Raw genomic sequence first — 8,093 nt, forward strand, 5'->3', positions numbered from 1 at the left:
GCCCGAGAATGGAGCCTGGGACTCTCCTGTTCTGTGTGCACATGTATCTAGCTGTGAGTGTGAAGGTCTTTAGTTTCACAGCACTCTGTAAAGTCAACTCCCCAAGATGATGCGCAGGCTTACGTTTCCCTACATTGTGGATCCTGGTCAGTCCTGGAAGGAAAAGTTAGGAAAACTGGCAGATGAGGCATTCTGCTCTGAGTCACCTGGCTTATCTCAAAACAGAAGACTGTGTGTTCACTTCCATCATTTACTGGGTTTTAACTCTCTGTGGTTAGGAAAGAGATTTGTATTCTCGGCAGTACTAGGTCAAGATGGAAACTGGAACTTTCCTCCGATGGACGTCCATACATGTGGGGCTCTCAATCCCATAGATTCCATGAAAGATCAACAAACCCGAGCATGAGACGGGGCCTCCTTGTCCGGATCTTTAACAGTCCCACATGGGGTGAAATTATTAAATTCAGAGATCGGCTGAAAATGGAGCCTGAGACCAACACTTCCCTACATCGGGCTCCAACCGCCCCACACGGGGTGAAATTGGTAAACTCAGTACTCGACCTTAGATCGAGAAACGGAACGTCTTTGCAGTGCATTACAAGATATGTGGAAGAAAAGGATTTATTTCCTGGTGAAGAAACAATTCCAGGTGTAATATAAACACTCAAGAAGCAAGGGCACTGCAAGATTCATTGCTTAAAAGTCAGGAATAGGAAATGCAAAATAACAATGCTGCGGGTATACTACAGGCCTCGCAACGACCAGCAGGCGAGAGAAGAGAGAAAATGCAGACAGATCTTGGAAAGCTGTAATAGCAAGGTTGTTGTGGTGGGTGCTTTTAACTTCCCTGACATGCTAGGAACTTGGATGCGCAGAATTTGTAAGGACCGTCAGGAGGGATTCCTGACAAAATAGGTAAACTGTCCAACCAGGGAAGGGACCTGAGTTTAGGAACTCAGCCAGGTCAGGTAAGTGAAGTTTCAGTGTGGGACAATTGTGGGAGAAGCGACCATAATTATGTGCATTGCAACTTTGGATGAGGTGGATAAGTGGTTCAAGCGAAGGACTGCTAATCCATTGTGGTTTGCACGCGTGTGTTCAAATCCCAGTCTCGTCGGTGTTTTATTATTTGGAAAGACAAGGAGTTATCAGGATTAGTCATCGTGGCGTTGTTCATGGGAAATCATGTGTCACAATCTTGATTGAGGTTTTTGAAGAAATAACAAAGAGGATTGATGAGAGCAGAGCAGTCGATGTGATCTATATGGACTTCAGTCAGGCTTTCGACAAGGTTCAATTGGGATACTGATTAGCAAGGTTAGATCACTTGGAATAAAGACAGAACTAGCCATTTGGACACAGAACTGGCTGAAAGGTAGAAGACACAGGTGGTGGTGGAGGGTTGATTTTCAGGCTGGAGGGCTGTGACCAGAGGAGTGCCACTGGATCGGTTCTGGGTCCTTTACTTTTTGTCATTTACATCAATGATTTGGATGCGAGCATAAGAGGTGCAGTTAGTAAGTTTGCAGCAGAAGACACCAAAACTTGTGGTGTAGTGGACAGCGAAGAGGGTTACCTCAGATGACAACAGGATCTGAACCAGATAGGTCAATGGGCTGAGGAGTGGCAGTTCGAGTTTAATTCAGATAAATTTGAGGCGCTGCATTTTAGGAAAGCAAATCTTAACAGGACTTATATATTTGATGGTAATGGCTAGGGAGTGTTGCTGAACGAAGAGACATTGAGTGTAGTTTCATAGCTCCTTGAAAGTGGAGTCACAGGTAGATAAGATAGTTAAAAAGGCGTTTGGTTTTCTTTCCTTTATTGGTCAGATTACTGAGTACAGAAGATGATAGGTCATGTTGCGGCTGTACTGGGCATTGGTTAGGCCACTGTTGGAATATTCTGTGCAATTCTGCTCTCCCTCGTTTGGAAAGATGTTTTAAAACTTGAAAGGGTTCAGAAAGGTTTTACAATTATGTTGCCAGGGTTGGAGGATTTGAGCTATAGGGAGAGGCTGAACAGGCTGGGGCTGTTTTTCCTGGAGCGTTGGAGGCTGAGGGGTGATCGTACCGAGGTTTACAAAGTTATGAGGGTCATGGATATGATAAATAAAGTATTTTCCCTGGGATCGGGGAGTCCAGACCTAGAGGCCATAGGTTTAGGGTGAGAGGGGAATGATATAATACAGAGCTAAGGGGCATTTTGTTCCCGCAGAGGGTGGTACGTGTGTGGAATGAGCTGCCAGAAGAAGTGGTGGAGGCTGGTGCAGTTTCAACATTTAAGAGGCATTTGGGTGGTTATAAGAAAAGGAAGAGTTTGGAGGGATACTGGCCGGATACTGGCAGGTGGGACGAGATTTGGTTCGGATATCTCGTTGGCATGGACAGGTTGAACCGAAGGGTCTGTTTCCATGCTGTACATCGTTATGACTCTATTTCTCTCACACACACATGCACACATTCTCACATATTCTCTCTCTCACACACACACCCTCTCTCTATCTCACACACATAAATTCTCTCTCTCTCAGACACAAACATTCACTCTCACTCTCTCACACTCACACACACTCTCACATTCTTTGTCTCTCACTCACTGTCTCTCACACACACACTCTTTCACTCACTCACACTATCTCTCTACCTCACATAGACACACACTGTCACTCTCTCACACATACATTCTCCGTCTCTCTCTCACACACTCTCATTCATACGAACTCTCTCTCTCACACACACACACTTACACAAACACTCTCTCACTCTCTATCTCACACGCACACATACATTCTCTCTATCTCTTACACACACAGACACACTCACTCTCACTCTCTCACACACACTCTCTCTCTCCCCTGTCTCTCTCACACATACAAAACCACTCTCACAATTTCTCTCTATCACGCACTCACTCACTCACACTGTCTCTCCCTCTCTCACGCACACGTACACATACACACACTCCCTCTCTCACATTCTCTCTCTCTCTCACACACACTCGCACATTCTCTGTCTCTCTCACACACAATCTCATATTCTCTCTCCCTCTCTCTCACACACACACATACGCATCTTCTCAGTTCCTCTCTCAGACACACAAACTCACATTCTCTCTCTCGATCTCTGACAATTACACTCGCATATTCTCTCTCTCTCACACACACTCACAATGTCTCTCCCTCTCTCTCACGCACTCGCACATTTTCCCTCTCGATCTCTGACACACACGCGGACATTCACTCGCATTCTCTCGCTCAATCTCTGACACACACATTCTCTCACACACGCTCACATTCTTTCTCTCGATCTGTGACACACACTCGCACATTCTCTCACCTTCTCTTTGTCGAACTCTGGCACACACGCACACTCATTCTCTATCTCTCTTCCACACATATATTCTCTCTCTTACACGCGCACACAGACACACACTCTCACTCTCTCTACCACACACACACACACACACTCGCACGTTCTGCCTGCAGATAGTTTCGAGAAAAAAAGGTGTCATGAAATCAGCATGGTTAATAATTATGTAATCCCAGTGTAAGGAATGGTAAACTAGCAAGGGAACGGTTTGTCTTTGTTGCATTTCCTTCATGGGGAGTCGACAAACTCTCACACTATCTTAACGCACAGCAAAAACCCATTGTAAGAGGTAATTTCGGTTTAAACTTTAAGATGTGCCTGGACCACAGACTGATCTATAATAAAAGACAAAACCTTTGTTTCTTTTCTAACAACCATTTTATATACTCAAAAGTAGAGTAGTTTAAATTGTGCAGAATGCTGACAATTTGTGAGCTATAGTAAAAGCATGCAGGCTCTTGATTAATGAAGCCATTCACACAGCAGAGAAGGATGAGTCCTTCGCTGATAAGACTCCAGGATGGGAGTACGACTTGAGACATCTGTTTCAAGATTAAAGCTTTTGACTGATAAGACTACAGGGTGAGAAAAACAACAAACTTTGGAGATTCTGGAGCCTTTTGTTGCAGACTTTGTGATAAAAATAATGATGTTTTTAAGAATGTGAACCTCATGGCTTGTTGGAGCCAAGGAGAGGAGGGACTTGTCCTATAAATAATGGAGACTTTGTAAGCCTCAGCGCGCCCTTTCTTTAAGGGTGCCCGACTCTGCAGACTTGACTTGTTAATAAAACTTTGTTTTCCTGAATTTGTCTAGAGCGATTATTGAGAAGCGATTTTCGTTTCTAACAACTTGGGGGCTCGTCATCCGGGATCAACACTCCGGCCGCAAGGGGAGTTGGGGAAGGATATCAGAGAAGGTGCACCCTGCTGAGTTCAGCAGTCCCTGATTCCTTGCTTGTCGCCCCGCGCGGCTTGAGCGAGTGATATCCGGGAGGCTCAGGAAAACAAAGGAGGGGTGTACCCGAGGCAGTGGGGACGGTTAACGATCGAGTAATTTCGGTGCACCGAACCCAGGTAAGACAAAACTTGCGGGGACCGTGTTTCCGGAGGACTGGGTACCTACGGGGTGCCTGTGGATTTTTTTTTTCTACAGAGACGTGGGACTCAGGAATCTGGAGACCGGGGCTCGCCTGTGAGGGATTTTGCAGAGACCGTGTTTGAGGAGGAACGTGTACCTACGGGGTGCCTGTGATTTGTGTCACAGAGACGTAGGACACAGGAATCCAAAGACCGGGGGTGCCTGCAAAGGAACCTGGGCGATCACGGGACTGAAGGTCCGGGAATTGGCTGCATTGTGATAGATTATCACGGGAAAAATACGAAGTCCTCGGAAATGGGAAATAAGGGATCTAAGGTGATTAAGGGAAAGGTAGGCTTAAACAGGGACAATGACACATACCCCGGGGTACCTGACGATAGTCCGTTAGGGAGAATGCTAAATAATTGGGATCAGGCTGGAAGAAAGGGAAAATCTAAAAGGAAGATGGTAAAATACTGTCAAAAGTGGTCCCAGAAACCTATTCAGGGCGACTCAGTGTGGTGGCCTAGATTCGGTACTGACGAAGACTGGGTCCGGCAAGCCCTCATTTTATATGTCAATTCAAAACCTGATGTTAATCTGGAAGAAAGTGATTATGCCCTTTGTTGGCTGCCGGTTACGATATCTTGTCAAATGCAGGTAACTAATAAAGACTCGAAAGGGCAGAAAGAATGGGACCCTTTAGATCACTTACCGCCGCCCTACGTGACCCCGTCTGCCCCACAGAATGTTCCTTCGGGTGACGACGATTCAGGGGAAGGGGAAGAAGATGGGGAGGAATCACAAACTACCTCAGGGGTACAGACCAGATCTCAAGCTGAAAAGGGTCACAGACAAAACCCTGTCTCGATTGCAAGAATGAATCCACTCCGGGAAGTGCCCATGGGGGGCGAGGAAGGAAGGACGGGATATGTGAACGTTCCCTTGACGAGTACTGAAGTACGGAATTTCAGGAGGGAGATGAAGGGTCTACTAGAGGACCCCATGGGACTTGCTGAACAATTGGATCAGTTCCTGGGTCCGAATACTTACACGTGGGAAGAGATGTGTTCCATCATGAAAACATTGTTCTCTAGCCAGGAGCGTCAGATGATACGACAAGCTGCGCTCTTGGTCTGGGAGAGAGAGGGGGGAGAAGGAGGGGAGCAGAAGTTTCACCTCACCGACCCCGAGTGGGATAAGAACGCGGAGGGAGGACGGCGCAACATGAGAGACATGCGGGAATATTGGATAAAAGGAATAAGACACGCAGCCCCAAAGGGGCACAATTTTACCAAGGCCTTTGGTAATCATCAAAACACGGAGGAAACCCCTACGGACTTCCTAGACAGGATTAGGAAGAATTTGCAGCAGTTTGCTGGGGTGGACCCTGAGACGGACGTGGGGCAACAACTCATACGGGTAGAGTTTGTATCAAAGGCCTGGTCGGACATACGAAAAAAGTTAGAGAAAATGGATGATTGGGATAGTAAATCTTTAAGTGAATTACTACGAGAGGCGCAAAAGGTGTTTGTGAGAAGGGACGATGAGAAGCAAAGGAAGGCGACAAAGATAATGATGCAAACGGTGCAACAAATGACAGCTGGAAGAAAGGAAAAGGGAGAGCCGTGGCAGAAACAGGAAAGGGGAGAGTCGTGGCAAGAGCAGAGGAAAAGAGAACCATGGCCGGAACAAAGGAAGAGTGGAGGAATGCGAGACCGCGACAGGGAAACGAAGAGGACACTCAGATGTTACTATTGTAATGAAGAGGGACATTTTAAACGGGAGTGCTCCCGCTACAAGCGGGAGGTGAGGTCGTACGCCCTGATGGAGGAAGATTAGGGAGGTCGGGGGTTCCTACCCTTGGGGCAAAAGGACTATCGACAGGAACCCCTGGTAAACTTGAAAGTAGGGCCTCAAGGATCGGAGATCACATTTATGGTGGACTCGGGAGCCGAAAGATCAAGTATAATCCAAATACCCCCCGGCACCCGAGCAGGAGGAAAAGTTATGGGGGTATCTGGAATTGGAGGACAGAAATTACAAGTCCCAGTGGTAGAGGACGTGGAAATTGGATATGAAAACAGAACTACTAAACGAGACCTCCTTCTACTGCCATCGGCGGGATTTAATTTGTTGGGAAGAGACTTGCAGGTCAAACTAGGGATCGGAACGGTACCAAGTAACGGGGAAATGGTGGTAAGGTTGTTCACCCTCACCGAAGATGATGATCAACAAATAGACCCGGAAGTTTGGTACCGAGAGGGGAACAGAGGGGGTCTAAACATCAAACCTCTCCAAATCACCATGTTACCAGGAAGAGGCCCGGTAAGAAGGAAACAATACCCGATTGCTATGGAAGGACGGGAGGGGTTACAACCTGTGATAGAAAGATTAATCACAGATGGACTACTGGAGGAATGCATGTCCCCTTTCAATACTCCAATACTCCCTGTGAGGAAGCCGGACGGGACATATAGTCTGGTGCAAGACCTGCGGGGGTTGAATGAAGTAGTCCAGGCTAGATACCCGGTGGTACCTAATCCCTACACGTTAATGAGTAAAATTCCCCCCGAACATGAATGGTTCAGCGTAATAGATCTGAAGGATGCTTTTTGGAGTTGCCCCCTTGACGAAGAAAGTCGGAACCTTTTTGCCTTTGAATGGGAGAATCCCTTCACAGGACGAAAGCGACAGTTAAGATGGACGGTCTTGCCGCAGGGATTCACGGAGTCACCCAATTTGTTTGGACAAATACTGGAGCAGATCTTAGAAGGATTTCAGTGTAACGCGGAGAATCAATTGCTCCAATATGTCGATGATCTCTTACTCTCAGGACCAAGAGAAGAGGAGGTACGAGCAGACACCGTTGCCCTGTTGAACTTCCTGGGGAAACAGGGTCTACGCGTCTCCAGGACAAAACTCCAGTTTGTGGAGCGAGAAGTAAGATATCTGGGCCATCAAGTCAGTAAGGGGCACTGCCGTATCACGCCAGAACGAATATCAGGAATTACGGGTATGCCAATACCCAGGACGAAGAAGGAAGTCAGACAATTCCTGGGACTAGTAGGGTATTGCCGGATATGGATTGAAAGTTACACCACTTTAGTAAAATTTTTGTACGACAAACTGGGACAAGAAGGACAAAAGGTGGATTGGTCAGATGAGGAGGAGCAGCGATTTAATATTATTAAAAATAAACTTATTCGAGCTCCGGTATTGGCTTTACCCACCCTGAAGGAACCGTTCCAGTTATATGTTAATAGCGCCGGCGGAATTGCCCAGGGTGTGCTCACTCAGCTGCGGGCAGGGAAACGTCAGCCGGTTGCATTTTTGTCAAAAATGTTAGACCCTGTGTCACGTGGATGGCCGACCTGTATACAGGCAGTGGCAGCTACGGCAATGTTAGTAGAAGAGGCCCGAAAACTTACCTTTGGAGGAAGGATCACAGTATACTCCCCACATTCGGTTAGTGCCATACTGGCTCAGAAGGCTCACCGCTGGTTAACAGACTCTCACATCCTAAAGTATGAGACGATTTTGATGACCGGGAACGATCTCAATTTTGCAAAAGATCTCAGTTGCAACCCAGCCCAGTTTCTGTACGGACGTCCTGCAGACGGGGAACAGGAGCATGATTGT

The sequence above is a fragment of the Chiloscyllium plagiosum genome, unplaced genomic scaffold (genome assembly GCF_037043375.1).
Source record: "Chiloscyllium plagiosum isolate Xiang-an unplaced genomic scaffold, Cpla_swu_hap1 HiC_scaffold_41, whole genome shotgun sequence".
In the NCBI taxonomy this organism is placed as follows: Eukaryota; Metazoa; Chordata; class Chondrichthyes; order Orectolobiformes; family Hemiscylliidae; genus Chiloscyllium; species Chiloscyllium plagiosum.